The sequence below is a fragment of the Heliangelus exortis genome, chromosome 1 (genome assembly GCF_036169615.1).
Source record: "Heliangelus exortis chromosome 1, bHelExo1.hap1, whole genome shotgun sequence".
NCBI classification, from domain to species: Eukaryota; Metazoa; Chordata; class Aves; order Apodiformes; family Trochilidae; genus Heliangelus; species Heliangelus exortis.
This window is the reverse complement of record NC_092422.1, coordinates 91,815,308-91,833,251: the sequence shown is the minus strand read 5'-3', so window position 1 is coordinate 91,833,251 and position 17,944 is coordinate 91,815,308.

The window sequence follows — 17,944 nt, the reverse complement described above, 5'->3', positions numbered from 1 at the left end:
GTACTTTGGCAATTAAATTCAGTACTGATTTCAAACATAGAAGGTCACCTTCAACCTTTCCTCTGCCTAACCTTAAACTCCAGTAAAGAAAAAGAATGGGGAGAGCAGTTCTGTTTGCTCAAATGTTTTCTTGGGGAAAAAGAAAAATATCCACAGCCTAAAATCTCAGCAAGGACAGAAGTGGTGGCTGTAGCGCTGAAACTAGCAGAGATCCAGCTGGAGCTTCACATCCTATGGATGTAAGAGCAGCAGGAATGGAAAATACTGAACATTTCTGAGAATCAGATCTTACACATGGCATGCTGGAAGAGCCTCCTTTCTTCTCACCACATTTATAACTTCCACAACTGCCTTCTTTCAGATTCTTACACCACACACAGCAAAGAAGCATCAGGCTTAATGAGCTTATGCAAAAGCATGAACTTCTGGAAATCACCACTTTCAGGCAATAAAGAGTGAAGAACTATGAAATTACCCAGTATGCATTTTGAGGATGGAAACGGAGTAATTTGAAATAGTCCACGAAGACATTTCCTAGAAGCTAACACACAGGTGAATGGGTCTCTAAAAAATTATCCCAGTAATTTGGAGGTGATAACTATTATTATGTAAATTGGTTTTAGTGCTTCTTTTCCACCTAACCAGGGAATGGATCTTCTGTTCAGAGTGAACACCACTAAGGGTTACATGGTGTCACAGCTGTTCACAGCCTGTTTATGAACCTTTGTGAGGACAAGCTCAGCAGAACAAGCAAAACTCACTCACTCACTCACTCACTCACTCACTCACTCACTCACTCACACTGGTGAGTGCCTGGACACCCAAATCCAAGTTTACATCAGTCACAACCATGTTTGCTCTCAGACCAGCTGCTTGTTCACCCTCAATAGTCATGTCATTCACGCTTCCAGTGGAGAATCCACCTGTACTTTCAGAGCTGGTGCTCACACACATCATGTGTGCTGGGCTGATGCTTCCAGCCCCACACAGGCAGTTGCAGAATCACAGAATCATCCGGGTTGGAAAGGACGTCTGAGATCATCAAGTCCAATCCTTGATCCACTGCCATTGTGGTTACCAGACCATGGCACTGAGTGCCACATTCAGTCTCCTCTTAAAAAACTCCAGGGATGGAGAATCCACCACTTCCCTGGGCAGCCCATTCCAATGCCTGTGATTGTCTTCTTGGAGTTCATGCAGCTGTTTGCAACATGGTTTTGCTTCCAGTAGGTCTGACTTTCACAAATCAAATCCCTTCTGACCACATATGCTCCCTTTCAGACATTTTTTTTTATTTGAACCATTGACACTCTGAGTTTCACTCCAGCACTGCTGACCTCTTACAGTTAGCAAGCCATAATTCATTTGCCACTGTTTTTGGGTGGCCATGGCTGTTGCCTAGTTGTTTGGGATAGATCTTCTGTTTTCATTTCTTTGACCAACTCCTGGACTCCTAGCACTGATTTAGCCTCCCAAGGCAACACCCTGGTATTATAGCAGGAAAATCTTTTCACTTTCTGTTTGCAATCAAATTATGATTATGTTGGATTCACATTTACAACTTGGGCAGAGTTCCTCTGACATTAGTAAAGACTTTCATAGTTCCTCATTCTCCCAGGTACCCATGGTTTGTAGATACATAAGGATGCACTGTTTCAAAAAATTTTCAGATGTTTCTGAAAAAGCTTCAGATCTAAGAGGATTTTTACTGGTAGTCTGCTGTTCCAGGTATTTTCTTCTTTCTTTTTCATATCTGACACTTTGCATGGAAAAAGAAAAAAAAATCACCCATAAAATCTGAAAAGTCTGCACCATTCAGTGCTCAGATCATTGCACAGCACAAAAATTGTTCCAACGAGCTAACACAAAAACCTGTTCAAAGCTGCAGTTCCCCATAGCAAGACTGACATCAGACATCTTTCAATCTCTGTTTCCCAAAAAAAAGTTGCCACACTATCTACAACAAGATAATATCAAAGATATTTTTTAGAGAATGAATCGTGGTCTGGTTGTAGCCTGAAGGAAAAGGGTTGTTTGCAGTACAAGATAAATTTCCATGGGAGTGGTTCTCATGCCTTCAGATTTGCATCTCCCATCAGCTGAACACCAAGATTAAAATTAAAGTGTTGAATTGGGTCTGTGAGACCTTTCATGGATTGGGACATTCCTCTTTGAAGGACAGTGTGCCTTGTCCAGGCCATGCTGACCCAGCTGCACCTACTGCATTCTTTATGCTGGAGCTACCAGGAAAATGTAAGCACTTCACAGCATCAGTATCTTCTTGGCACTGGATCGGTCCTACAGATGTGAATTCTACATGTGGTAGAGCCCATATATTTCAGTAAGCTCAGCTATGGGAAGAGAAGAGCTAAGGCCTCAGGGAGATATGTTCTTCTAGAGGTTTAAGATGAAGGGCTGTATTAATGCTTCTTAAGAACTCAGTGCTTCTGTTTGTCTTTTTTAATGGTGTGTAGTGTGATAACCTGCCATAGAACTGGCATCTTTGCACCAGAATCCTTGCATGCTATTTTAAATCATGAATTTCTAAACCATTCACGTTCCTGCCACTTCAAGATATTTATTCTGACAAGTGAGGAAATGTCAGAAGTCAGTAAAAACTTCTACATCACTACAATTACTGGACAAAATCTGGCCCCACTGAATCCAGTAGCAAAATTCATGTCTTCCTGCTAACTGGCCGCACCTCAGTAAATGAGAGTCTTCACACGTTATATTCCATTCCTGTTCTGAGGGATTCTATGTTAATTAAACAGAGATTTTAGGAATGACCTCTAAACTTCCCAAAAAATCAACCATGCTGTCCTCCAGTCCAGCAATGACTTTCATATGATGCTTCTCATCTCCTGTAATAAATTCACAGATGGACCATCCTTGTCCTTCCAACGCCTAAGAATAACTCCTAAGTACTGTTCCCAGGGGATTTGATGTAGTTTACACACATCTGCTGAGATACGTGTCTTTGAGCCCAGATTAAGTCTTTGTTTGACTATATTTGAGCATTTGTGAAACTACTTGGCAAGAATGTTCTTATTTTATTCATTCAAAACATGTGCTGATTGTTGCCAGTGTGATCTTGAACACCTCCAGCAGAATTATTGTATTTCATTTACAACCTATTCACAGGGAGAAGCAAAACAAATGCAGAAAATGGTCAGCTACATTAGCCCCAAAACTGTGCTCCCCCAGACTCTCTTCTTACCAAAAAAAAAAAAAAAAAAAATAAAAAAAAAAAAAAAAAAAAAAAAAAATCAATTGCTTTATTTTTGAGCAAATGCATTTCAGACTCTAATCTTTTCCTAACTAAACTAGTAATATTTTGCTTTATTAACCCTCTCTTAGTTTAATACCTGTTTTGCTCATTACTCTTTGACATGATACATATCAAATGTGGGATGTTTCAATTAAAGAATTTTATCTTTCTTGGAAGAGAAGGAATAGGAAACCACAATAGCTATTCTTGTGACTGGCTCCCCAGGAGAAAGGTGACGATGCTGAGATCATGGATTCATGGATGTAGCTCACAAAAGCAAAACATGCCTTACAACGTGTACATGACACTGCCAGCTAAGTCCTGGACTGCCTCAGCATTGTACAGCTTGAACCTTCCTTTTTGAGTGTAAACCACCTACTCCGTCACAGAGCAAGACCACAAACCTGATGTCCCTGAACTTGCAGTGAGAATCTGTGCAGCCCAGCACCTCAGGAAGACAGTATAACAGGGCTTGAGGTCTACACAGTTTTTGTATTACACAACTGCATTACCCTGTTGATCTCAGTAGGTCTCATCTTCCCCCACTACCATAAGCTTTCTACCTCATGTTACTTCCGTGTAATTTATGTTATGACACCATCAACCAAAACCACATTGCCCAGGGGAAACAATACCTGCATTTTATTATGGGAAAGATGGCACATGGTGATTTGTGACCTTCTGGTGCCTTGTCAAATTACTGCGGGCCAGGTCAATGTCCTTCCTCATCCTTAGCGTGCAAATAGTTAGCTGGTTCTTGCTGCAACATAAAATGTGCCAGCTCAGCTCTCTCCTAGCAGAATTGTTATTATTGTCTCCACAAAAAGAGGAGAATCCAGCTGTCTGGGGACACAAGGAGCCACTTCTTACCCTCTCCTGGTGGATGCAAAGGGGTATTTTGGGGAAAGACAGAATCTGATTCCTCGTCCTTGTTACGCCTCAACACACTCCTGAGGTAGGTGGCAGACAAATGAGTTGCTAAGGGCAGGCTCAAAGCAGCTGATGTCCTGAAAGATGAGGCTGCTTACTGTTCACAGCCCTCCAAAGGCAAGGACAGCCCTAGGGGCAGGACAGCCACCTCTCTGCTCCAGTCCCTGTACTCTCCTGCTGTGTCAAGGAGCTTGCTTTGGGCAGATATATCCCATGCCTAAGGGGCTCTGCATCAAAGAGATTTTATCAGAACCCAGATGGCAACTCCAAGCAGAGGCATGGACCAGGACCACACTGCACAAGGTGCTGCACAAGGGAGGTCAAAGCAATGGCCTCTCCTCTGAAGAGCAAGCAAAGGATATGTGCAAATGAAAACACAGGGAATTGCTGTGCATCTACAGGCCTTCTAGAAAGCTGCTGGGTATTTTGTAGAAACACATGTTATATAAGTCTATATATCTATAAGTTTAAAACCCAACATAGCTAATGTCACAGGAAGCCCAGCCCAGGGAAGTCAGAAGCCTAAGGACCTGCATAACACTTCGTGCTTAACCACAAGAGGAAGCCTAGGCTTCCTGGAGCTTGTGTCACCAACACAGTCTGCTCAGCATGACTGTGGAAATGCAGATTTGTGTTTGCTTTGTCTGCCCAGAGACAGAGTTTTTCTGACACTTAACTTGAGATGATGTTTCTAAGTGCCAATATAAGACCTGCACTATTCAGAGCACAGTCCCAGAGGTTTTAGGAAGCTTTTCCCATACAGGGCTGATCCCTTCTCAATGCTACTTAAAATTTTAGAACTGAGACATTTTCTTTCTTGTAGCTGTTTAAGTTCAATACTTCCTTCCTTGCAATATTTGTGCTGCTCTTTACGCTGTTGACAGCACTCCCTGCCTAGGAATGTTAAAGTTCTTCCAAATTTTCTCCTTTGCTGTACTGGGTTTTTGTAGGAAACTTCTAATCTCTAGCTCAATCTGGGGATCAACAATAGTGCCCTCACATGTTATCTTACCTTTTACTCAGAAAGAAAATCCATTTTAAGAAATGAAAAATAACTAAAACCTCTCACATTCCAGCATATTCTTTAGCATTCTGGCCAAGAGCTGTGTTGCCAGAGGTAGGTTGATAAGTTCCAGGCAAGACTTTCAAACAGGACATGAAATAAAGCACACTGCTTTCAAACTGCTAACATTTCTTTTACTTTACTTCCTTATCTCCCTGGGTGTGGGGGAGGCATGTTTCCCCAGCACAGGGTAACCATGCTCCATTTGTCTCCATCCTAGCACTCCCACCTTGCACTGGAGAAGAGCATTCATACCCCACACTCCTATTCGATTTCTGTATGACTTAATTGCTCTTCTTCACTCCTCCTTATTATTTTGGTTTAATTACTGCCACAACAAGCCCAAATATCTAGGTACATATCATAAAGTCAGTTTTTAAAGAAGGACCTGTTGCACTGAAGTAACTATTTGTTATCACTGAGTCCCCAAGCTGTTCCTCTGTAAAATCCCTGTTCTACTCTGGTAAGTGCTGCTAACAGCAGCTGCAGCTGGGAGTCAAGAGGGAGGCTTAGGGGAGAAACATGGATGTGTTGTGGTCTTGCAAAGGCTCTCTTGAAGGCTCAGTTGTCCACTATGGTTATGATCTATGATCTCATCCAATATCCCTACCATGTAAGCAGAGCATTAGCATAGGTGGCTGGGAACCCAGACATTTCCTAGGATTTTGAAAGACTGGGATCACATGCCAAAGATTTGGAAGGAGTTGTTTGTCAGTTCCTGGTCTCTGGAATGGAGGAAAGAGCGGTCCTTTGGGTATCAGGGCAGATACTGCAAAGATAAACCTGTAATTCTTGTGGCCACAGTGACAGTGAGCAAATATGTGCTGAGCTCCCTATCACATATGTGCACCAGGGAAACATTTCTCTTCCCATGTCCCTTTCTGGACCACTAAAGAAGGACCATAGCAGATGAGAGACCGTATAGCTGCAGCCAGAGGAGACATCAGAGAAAGCAAAGGACACAGGAGCTGGCAGGAGCAGAGCAAAAGGAACGGATGTTTTGCAAGTGTTCAGTGTGCAGCCATAGGGGAGGGTGTTACCCTGTCTTTTATACCAACACATGGCAGCCTCAGTGTGATTCCGTGTCGGCTGTCGTGCCTCCAGGAAAGCAGAGGAGGAATGCAAACTCTCTGGCACGCGAGACCACCCGTCCATCCTTTTGCAGGAACCGATGGGAGTTTTTTTGTACGCCTGCCAAAGGGAAAAAATAGCAACACAATTTACCTGGGAACAGATGGGCCTTCCTAGGCAGCCAGCCTTAATTAACCAACAAGACAACTCAACAGCCTCCAGCCGCAGCGCGTTGCCGAGGCCTCGCCGGAGCGGCGCAGGGCAGTAGCCCATCCGGCTAGGAAGCACTGAGCCAGGAAAAGCCCTGGACTCAGCACAGCAGCACAGGGGCAGCCGGCGAATCAAAGATGTCACTTGTTTTTTTGCTCTCCCTGCTGCTCCTCCGTATCATGCTGCTGACACCGCAGCCTGTGGCCGGAGCTCGGGAGGAGAGGCGGCCACACCAACCCAAAAGGCCAAGGACGTTTCCTTTCAGAAGAGGGAGGGGAAGCGGCTCGCTGCCTGAAAGCCTGCCAGGAAAATGCCCTGGCTGCTCGAAAGAGGTGACCTGCAGTGCCTTGTGCTGTCTCTTTTTCACGATTTATCAGAAGTTAAGAGCTGCAAAGTTAATTCGGAAGCGCCCGAGGGCAGATGAGGAGGGGTAACTGCATTCACGATGCAGGAGATAGACTTCTTGCTTTGACCAATTAACAATTTTTTCTCAATTTTCCAGCCCATATATGGTTCTTCCTCCGCAGTCCTTCCCAACAGGCTCAAGAACCATTAGTGAGTCCCTGTGTGCCCCTTCCATACCAGTCAATGCTGCTGGTTACCAGACATGGCTGAGGCAGTGCCGCCATTTCAGACTGTGCTTTCAGACTGCTGGCTTTCCAGCTCAAACATTTACTTTCTTACTCTTGTCTTTAAGCTTTTTCTTGGCTTAAAAAAAACATAATAATTTTGAGAATCACAAAAACATCCCTTACACATTTGAATTCCTAGACAAAGAAACCAGTGTGTTTTTTTCCTTTAAAATTATAGCACATACTCCTTTTCTGCACACAACTCAAACTGTCTAGATTTAAATTTTTAAAGCTATTCACAAAGTCAAAAATGTGAATAATGAAATTTATGTCTTGGACTTGTTGGAAGTTACATGGGATTTTGTTGATTCTGCTGTTGGGCACTACAGCCCAAGAGCAACTGGATGTTAAAGATGAAAGGCCACCGTAAGTTCATAAATAAGACAATTTGATATTTTATATGTATTTCTGCATATACTTGTGTATATCTAGATCTGTATACTCGAATGCATCTGCAGACCTTTCCCATTATTCCATCTGCTTGAGCAAAAAAATAGGCTTTGGTTTAGGGTTCCCCCAAACTTTTTAACAAGTTTTTATAAATGGTCATAAAACCACTACAGATTAAACTTTTACTATTCTGTACATTCTGCCATTGAATCACTGACTGTGCAGCAAAGGGTTACTTATAATTAAACTTGCAGATAATCCAGAAAGCAGCTACAGTTCTCTATCTCTAGCCCACCATGTGTTGCTAGTGCCATGTGTTTGTCTTGGTGTAGGCTATTTCTCTACAGCATAACTGTTTACATTGGGAGAGTCACATTCCCTTTGATGTGATACCTTTAAAAGCCATGGGAAAAGCAATGGGAAACCATTGTTCCCAGCACAGTAATTGTCAGAGTACATCTTTCTCTATAGATTCTGCTTACCAATATGAAAAGCTCACATCCACACAGGCAAAGCAACACTAAGAGCAGGTATGCTGGTTTCTGTAATTATTGATTTAATCTCTGTAATCGGCAAACACAGTAATTTCAGACTCTCTCTTGTGGATGGTTCAGTTATAGTCACTTGCATAATCACAAATAGGTAGCCAGCTAGCTGAAGAATTCTTTTCCTACAGAAATCAGACTATCGGGTCTTGAGCTAATCTTCACATTTTAAAAAGTGGCATTTGAATGTATGGGATTTTCTGTTAAGGCAAATAATGAAATTTCTAATATACCGAGTAAAAGTTTATTGCTTCTAATTTTTTATCTCATTTTAAAGAGGAAGAATACTCCCTTCTCTGTTAAATGCAACTGAGAAGAGCTCTCCTTTGCATGATGAGCAGAGAGCAGGGCAATGTAAAGAGAGTCTTCTTCCCAGCCTAAGCAAGTCAAGGCCAGTACTTGTAGGCCAAGCACATTCTGGTAGGTTGCAGACAGCCAAAAATATGAAGGAAACATCATGCAAGGAGAATATAGGAGATCCTTTCTTTTCCTTATATCTCTATTATTTGCATTGTGTTTCAAATAAGCATATTAGGTTATTGTTAGAGTCTTTGGACAGACAATCTGGGTCTGGCACAATCAGAAAGGAGCCACATTTTGATGAAAAGGAAACCATCTTTCAGCATTCCCCACAGCCAGCTTGATGCCCACACCACATGGAGGAGCTTTAGCCCTCCCACTTACCTCCCTCAGGCAATTCTTAAAAAGCATCACACAACTCCTGATCATTAATGATTCATTATCTGTACCCTTCTCTTTCTCTCTTTTGTTCTAACTGTCACAGTGTAATTCTTTGTCTATTTACTGTGTATTACTGGCCAATAAGGCTTTGTAGAGTCTTTTAAAGAAGCTGTTTGCTCAGAGTCAATAACACATTCATCCACAAGGAGTTAGTGCTCTCACATACACTAAGGGGGACAGTTTCAGAGGGCTGCTCAAATCCCACAGCATTGTTCGGAAGGATTTGTGCACAAACTTCTGCTTACCCCTCCTTGGAAATATACATTTAATTCTGTTGTGTATGGCAATGTGGTAATGAGAGTGCAGTGTGCTAACATTTCCATGGTTGGTAACCCAAATACTAGCAGAATATACTTTTTATGTCACTGTCAGTCATTGATCGGGTAGTTGGTTGGATTTAGTCGGTGGGACAAAGGTGAAAGACTATCTGCAGCTGGGGAAATGCTGATCAGGAGAATTACCAGAGGAGATATAATTCAGCTAGAACAATGAGCAGCAAACAGCCTAGGAACATGTGCAGCAACAACAACAGTCCCACGAAGAGTAGCAGAGAGAAGCCTCCAGGACTACCTGTACCTGTTTGTGTGATGGATTCAGGACGTGCAATCTAACTGCACAACAGCAAACCTGCAAAGGACTTTTCAGAACCATAGGAAACAGCACATTACAAACCTGTATATTCTAGGTGGGCACAAAAGACATCTTGCAAGCACTGTACAAATTTTATACCCACTGCAAAGCCCTGTACTTCATTACTGCCCCTACTCAGAAATAAAGCAGCAGTGTTTTGTTTGCTCCACACGTCAGGAAGAATTTGGATAACTGAAGTTACCTTCTTGCATCAGTACCACACAATATATAAACCTTCAAACTTATGTAGGGCTTCACAGGGCAGGAGAGCAAATCAAGCTTAGCCACAGTTTGTCAGAATGCCAAATTATTGGAATAGTGACCAATACTTTCATTTAGCCCTTTCCTCTATCAGACAGCAAGTTTAAAATAGAATGACTCAGTAACTCTCTCTCCAGCTCTGTAGGTCTTCACCTGTTTTTTTTGTTTTGTTTTGTTTTTCCCCAAAATCTTTGTCACTAGCCAGTGGATTTGAATGAATTATCTGGGTACCTGGTTTAGACAGGCTAGGAAATGAACCCCAAGATTTTACCTCTTGTTTCTTTCTATTCGTGGACTTTCTCACAGTCCTCAGTGACAGCTGGGGCTGCCAGCACTAACTAATCAAATGGACAGGAGGAGAGCAGGTTGCTCTTCCAGTTTCCAAACCCCCTACGTTGAACAGCACACCCAAGGCAGGTGACATTACCCTTGTTGGGTCATGCTGGGAGATCAAAACCAATTTGCCCCGCTTCTGTAATCCTCAGTTTTCTCTAATTCACCATCATAACCCTGCTTCATCATCACATACAAGGACTGTAAGCAAAACCAACAGCACCTCTGGGTTTTTCCTGCATCTCTGCATTGCAGCTGTTTGTACAAGACTGTAGGAGCATCCATGTGTGTCTGGGGCCAACTCATGGAGACAGACAGGGGGCTCAAAGCACCTTTATTCTGGACCTATACAAAGCAGCCCATATACATTATAGCAGTGACATTTGCAATATGCCAACTGAGCAAATAGGCATGTTCAATGTATATATTATGATTCAGCCCCTTCTTTCTGTGAGTCTTCAGATCCCTTTCCCTCCAGAAACAGTCAGAACAGGTGCTTCCCACACAGTCAGACTACAACCTTTTTGGAAACCTCTCTTAGTGTCTCATTTCCTGGGTGTTCCTCTGTGTTCCTGCCTGTTTGAGAAAGAAGCAGCAGCCACTTCATTTAATAATTGCTAAGTTTTGTCATTTTCCTAGAGATGACTCACTGGAAAGCTGTTTTGAATTAAAGCTACTGGAATTACTTCATGAGTAACCTATATCACACTCATACATGAAAGGCTTTCATTCCACCTCATAGGTGGCTAAGAACAAAATTCAATGACACATGTCTATTTTCAGTGCCATAGAGAGATGTATTTAGTGAACAAACAACCTAAAAGTCAAAATGTGGTGATCTTTGAAGGAAAAAAATTATTACTTCAATCCAATTTTTTTTTAGCCCAGAGAAAGAAACAGTATTTCATTGCCACAGGAGAGCATAACTCTAAACATCGAATAAATGCCTTCATAAGCTGTCATTTCCCTTGAAAAAATTACATTAATATGTCTATTTCCCATCTTCTGCCTTAATCCAAAGAAGGTTAACATTAGAAATCTGCACTTCACCACAGGTAAACTGGATACAGCATTTAGCAAAGGCTATATAGAGATTACTGTAAGAGGACTTGAGTCTTCTAGCCATGGTTTGCACCAGCAGGTTAGGTATATCCCACTGGAAATAGTTGCTGAAAGTGAAACATACCTTCAGGAAAGATAAATGTGAGTATTAAATAAATATACTGTATAAAAATTATTTGATTTAAAACATCATACAGATGGATTTTCCTGAACATTGTCCCTATTAGATGCCACTGTTAAAATAAATAAATCAAGACAAAAGCTTGAAATTAATGCTCCAGGAAAGAACTGCTGGAGGACCCACTGTTAAATCCCAAATACAGGGGCTTTACAATTAAGCATTTGAGATCACTTGCATTAAATCCCTCTGATAAATTCAGTGGATTAAAACTACCACAGAACTGTTAGATTTATCATAATAAAGGAACAGATAGGGGTTATTTCTAAAGACTAGACATATTTTAACATAACTGCAAGTTAAAGCCAGTGACTTTTATTAACAAAACGTGGACTCTGGGCCTGATTTGTTTACTTAGTTACAGCACAAGGAATAATACAATGAAAATTATTTCTTTCATTATCTTTTGAATTAAAGGATTTTTTCCTCCAAGGAAGAAATATAATCTCACAACATAATAAGCTATGAAAACAAAATGCCACTTGTGAAACTAATAGTTTCTCTCCAAAAAAAACTTTTCCTCTTGAAGCAAGTAAAAATACTATATCATAGAATCATAGAACAGTTGGAAGGGGCCTTAAAGATCATGTAGTTCCAACCCCTCTGCCTGGGCAGGGACACCTCCCACTAGATCACATACATTTTCTCAAGAAATATGCCGTGCATTATTTTGAAACTACTCTTACACAACCTTACTAACATTTTAAGTGAGGAAAAAACTACTAAATCATACAATGTAAAGTTTCTTCTTGTTAAGCAACACAAGAGGCCACACTTATGTGAACCACTTATATTATGGATGTGGAGAGAATTACAAATTAATAGATGATAAAAATAATGTCTTGACTACAAATGGATATTTATTAAATGGGGTAACTTGCACAGTCACTGAGAAATACTTCTATCGCAAAAAAGTTCTAGTGCTGTTAATTTATTTCTGCCAAATTTTATGGTAGACCTCACGAGAAAGAAACCGACTCAAAGCATCCTAAATCCAAGGATATAACAACACCAGGCTTATAATTACTACACAAAAATCAAGAAGTACCAATAACCACCTTAGCTGAATCAAACTTCTAGGACCCCTTTTACAAATTCAGGGGTTTGTCGGTTGTAACACAAAGATAATTTGGACAACTTTACAAAGGGATTATCAAAACTGATTGCTTTGTGGTATCCAGCACCATGTCTGCAAGTATAGATTTGGGTAAAATTTATTTTCAAAGCAAATAGATGCTAAGGTTTCTTTAAAATAAAGTTTAAGAAATGTGGTTACTTCATTCTTTTGTAACTCCAGGAGCTGCAAAGCTTTAGCCTTTGAAAATGATCTCCTCCTTCATTTATTTTAATCCTCTCTGGATTTCCATCCATTATTTAGAAGTGCAAAGTGAGTTGTTTATGCAAACAAGGAAAATGATAGTTTTCTGATTTTATATGCAGAATGTTGATATTCCACTACAATGCATTATCAGCATGATAACACTTCACACTTTTATAGTGGTTTCCATACAATAAATTCCAAGTATTCTGAAGAAATTGCCACTTTGGCCATTCAAACCTATATTGCTAAACTGGCTGGGGAAATTTGTTTCTGTAATATTTCAACTACTCTCAATTAAATAAACTATATGTAACATAATGTGAATGCTTTATAATTACAACTGATTCAAAAGCTTTTGGTTTTTAATAAAAACTATATGCATATAAATACTATATACTATATGCAAATCAACACTTAATTGCATAGTAGTCCCCTGCAGCTCCCTGCGTGTTGCAACTTTACAGATGTTCCCAATAGCTCAATTGATTCTGTAAAGACAGATCACAATTAAAGCTAATCTTGCTAAAGGTCTAAATGCACCAGCAGGTCCTGCTAGCTTCCCATATACCTTCAGTCAAGCAGAGATTTGTACACATCTGCTTCTCCTGAGCCATCAATCACAAAAAACCCAACAGGATACTTTCTTGTTTTTCTTTTCAGAATGAAGAAATAATGGGAGGGTTTGCTTTTTGGTTCTTTGTGTGTGTGTGTTGGGGGGGAGGGTGGTTTGTGGGTTTTTTTTTGTTTGGGTTTGTTTTTTGCTTTGTCATCTAGACAACTGCCCTATAGTTTGAGAACTTCCAGTTAACTCCATCCTTTCTACACACAAGAGACACATTTTCTGAGTAGGTGCCTGTGGTAAGCTGCATAGAATCTTTCAGGTTGGAAAAGACCCTTGGGATCACCAAGTCCAACCATCATCCCTACTCTGTAAAGTTCTCCCCTAAACCATATCCCTCAACACCACATCTAAATGACCCTTAAACTAGCTCCAAATGGAAATCAGGCTGTGTCATGCCGCATGCTATATTTGTTTCAAATCCTTTTTTTTTTTTCCATTGGGTAAGCAGCTCCTTTTCCCCCACCCCTGCTTTCTACCTTGTCCAGGTAAAATCTAAACTATGGTAGGAGCACTTCAGTCTCAACGAGGATCTTCAGAATGCATCTTACAAAGCTAACACAGGAGATGAACCTCTGGCTCAAAAGTTTTCTGTTCTGAAAGACTTCCAGGATTCAAAACTAGAGAAGAATAGAGGGAGCTTGCTTACTCCTTTCTATCCACAAGTGAAGAGGTTGCCTTGCCCCCTAAACAGCCAGAAACATAACCACCCACAGGGAGAATTTGGATATTAAGGACAGCACCTCAAATCCTGGCAGCAAGTAAGAGAGTGACAGGAACAGCACATAACCCATCCCGGAGGAAAGCGAGGGAGCACAGATCCCACATAAGGGCTTGTAACAGCCAGATCCACACTACACAGCATCCCCTTTTGTCTGGTCTCCCAGGCAGATGTTACTGTCATCTTCAGTTGGATTTGGGCAGCTCCTTCAGGAAGGAGCCCAGAGAGAGGAGCAGCTGAGGGACAGCAGGCAGTTTTCCTGAGGCTGATCCTTTCCTTCCCATGAGGTGTCCTGGGAGCCGATTAAACAAGGAGATGCTTCGTCCAGTCCTCAGTGAGAGGAAAGGAGGTAGATCCATCCATACATCAGCAGTCTCTATCAGGCCCATAAATGTATCCAGGTGCTACTTCTGAAAGCAATTCAAGTTTTTTTGGCCCCAGGCTGATTTAAAGAACTGGGCTGCACAGTCTTATGTTTTCTTCTCTTGCATTTTAGCTTGTTTTGTTTCCTCCTTCCTGAGCCCAATGTCTGTGAGAAGTAGAAGAGCAATCATTGCTCACATGTGCCAGTCAAGAAAATTACCAGCAGGAAATGGCTCACACCCACCTCACTGGTGTCTTGACATTTCCTGTGCCATTACCCAGAGAGTCGAAACTACCTCTGTTTAATATAAAGCAACTACTGGAAAGTTAAAATAATTACCTACAAAGAGAGTACATGTTTCTTTCATCTAATTAGATAATATGCCCAGGTGTTAAGCACCAAGGCATCTACTCCTTAATTGGAAAAAGTCAAGGACAGAAACTAATTAGCAGCATTAATCAAAAGCAGAGGTCTAATGATAATTAACAACACATCCCCACTACAAACCCCATCTCTTTATTATAAGGTGTTCCAAATTGTAAAATTAAATGGATGAAGTTTTACAGTAAGTGACATCTTCTGGCAAAAAAAACGCCAACATTTTTTTCCCAAAGTAAAAAAGACTAATCAGGCTACCAACCATACTTACAGAAGTGCTCACACTAGCAAAAAAAAAAACCATACAAAAGGAAGAGAAACACACTGATTCTTGTTAAGGTGGTAGTTTTTCTGCTTCCCACAAACATGTGAGGGGCTGGTCTTAAAATGTTGGCAAATTTCTTAGGCTGTTGTGAAATAAAGGACAAGCAGCAGTAAGAATTAAGACAAAACAAAACAAAAAAACAAAACAAAAAAACAAACAAAAACCCCCAAAAAACCCCAACCAACCAACCAAACAAACAGAATCCCAATCCCAGAACACAATTTAAATTTGATTTATCTGGGTTTTAGCTTCACTGGTGTTCAGTAAACTGGTGTTCAGTAAACTGAGGCTGCACTGGATTTGCAAGGGGAAGAAAAAAACGTGTTTTCACATTAATGACACTCTTCCCCAGGACTCTCCAGGGTCATTCCTTCCACCCTTCTAACACACCTCTTCACAAATTCACCTTTTATAACTCTGTTCTTTTCTGGGCTTCCCATTACAGAGCTAATACAAATGCAAGAAATTATCATCCCATGTAGAAACATAGGCTACAGTTGCTTACTGCCAGCTGAGCTGTAAATTACATTATTATAATAGTAACAGTAATTTTGCTAGGCTCTGACGTACCATTAAGTGATTACTTATAAGAAGAAAAGCCTCAGGGGCAGGAAAACATTAAAACAGTGAGGCTCAGTGTTTGAGACTGCAGGAGTTATGCTCTCAATAACACGATACCCACAGAAAGAGAAAATTTCTGCCCACATCTGTGAAGCCTGCTTCCCAGGTCCGCTATAGCACATTTTGCTGATGGGGTCTGCAGCACTTCAGCTGGGTAATTTATAAAGCCACTCACTTGCTTTTCCCCATCTGCTCAGACACTCCTGAGAGGCAAAAAAATATCTTACATGATTCAAAACTTAAAAGAGTAGACAAAACCCAAGGAGAACAGCAGAAAACTTTGCAACAGACTAACAAGTAGGCCACTCATTTGCAAACAAAATGTCCAAACCCTGTGAGCTTTTTCAGGCTGAAAAGCTCACTGCAGGGCAGTAGAAGATTTTATGATGTTCCTCTACCATTTTAAGAGGCCCTTTACTCTCCACACACTCATGTAGGGATTCAATAATCTCATTTATTTCACTGAGGCAATTTGTGTGAGCAAGACCAAGGATGTATGTGAATGTTGGCAGGGCTGCAGTAACACCTAAGTTTCATCACCTTTATTTAGCAACCCTACTGTGGTTTGTGTGCATTTTGTGTTGGAAACTGTGCCTGTAAAATACTGAGAAAAAACTTATCAAGCATCTAAGACACCAGGTTCCCAGAAGCTTAAGTTTACAAAAGGGAAAACAGAAACAAGGGTGGAGTCTTCATATGTCCCTCAAATCAAGGTTGTTGGGCTTTTTCATTCTTTTACATCAAAGAGAGCTGCTAAACATTGTCCTCCTCCCAAGGGACTAAGGGAATGGAGATGGTTACAGAACAACACCTGATACAAAATAAACTACCCTGTCAGTCTGCTGCAGCTCCATAACACGATATTTTTATCATTTTGGTATCTCTGTGTTACATCTGGTGAAGAGACAAAACAAAACAGGAAAAATACAGTTGTTCATTTCACTTGGTGTGCGGACTAGGAATAATTGCCATCAATATTGATTAACCCTTGGGGACACCACTGAATTTAAAACCTGCAGGCAGCAAAATCCCAGCTGATGCACGCTTTGCTCTGAGTAACACTTATTACATGTTTCTATGTTTATATTTATCAGAGAAAACTGTGAAACTAATGGTCCCACACTGGGAATAATATGTTATCATATGCTCCAGGATTGTGCAGTTTCTGCAGCTCTCTACCCCTACCAGGTGCTAATCAATGACAGGTTAATTAAAGTTCTTCTAAACCTGAGTGTTCTGAAAAAAACCCCAAACCATTCCTGAATGTTTAGCAGCCCCAGAACGCACTTGATAGTCTTTTAGCTCAGTGATGGGTTTTAATGAATATAAATCACCAGAGGACAAATTCTGTACCTCCCTATGACTAGCTTAATTGACTTCACTAGGGTGGCACAAGTTCATGAAGAATTTGGCTTAACAAGTTGTACTTGTATTGTTTTAGTTATTGCACTACAGGCAGTGAAAACTATGGCCCAGGTACCAAATTCACTGTTAGTAAAATACCAGATCAGATCCTAGCTCAGTTTTGGGATATACCAAGGCATCAAAGGCTAGCAGAATAATTTTAATAAAGAGGATAAGTTGTTAGTAACATCACCCAAGTAAATTAATTATCTATCATTGATCTTCCATTCTGTTAATTTAGAATTTTTTCATGTGATTTTACATTTAAACTGCACAACAATTTATCTATGCCTACTCCATGCCTAGAAATGGGTGTTTCAATGGTTGTTTTCATTACACTTGGTGCTGTTTTGTGATGTGTTTTGTGTTCAGTTACTGGAAGTTACCATTATAGAAGACATTTCAGAATGTTAGAAAACATTCAGTAAATGTCCAATTTTGGTTTTTTTGCTTTTACTCTAAAAGACTTCTCTGTTCCTGTTACAACTGTCTTACATGCAGGAGGTAGTATTTAATAAATAGGATGGAAAAGGGCATGTTTTATTCAATCAACTAACAAGACACTAACATGTCTTTAAATTAAAGCTTCAGCTATTAAAAAACCCAGGAGATTACCTCCAGGACTCACACTACAACACAAGCAGGGCAAAGTACAAGGCCTGTAAGACAGAATCAGCAGAGTCTGAGGAAGCAAGGACTTCCACAACTCAAGTGTAGGGGTTGAGGCAAGAAAAAGATCTGATGGGCAATCCTGTTTCTGCAAACACCAAACAGAAACATTCCCTGTGCAGCTGAAATGTCACCAGGTCCATGTGACACTGAGTTTCACATGTCTTGGCACGCCTGAGGATTTTATTTCTTCTACATGGTGTCT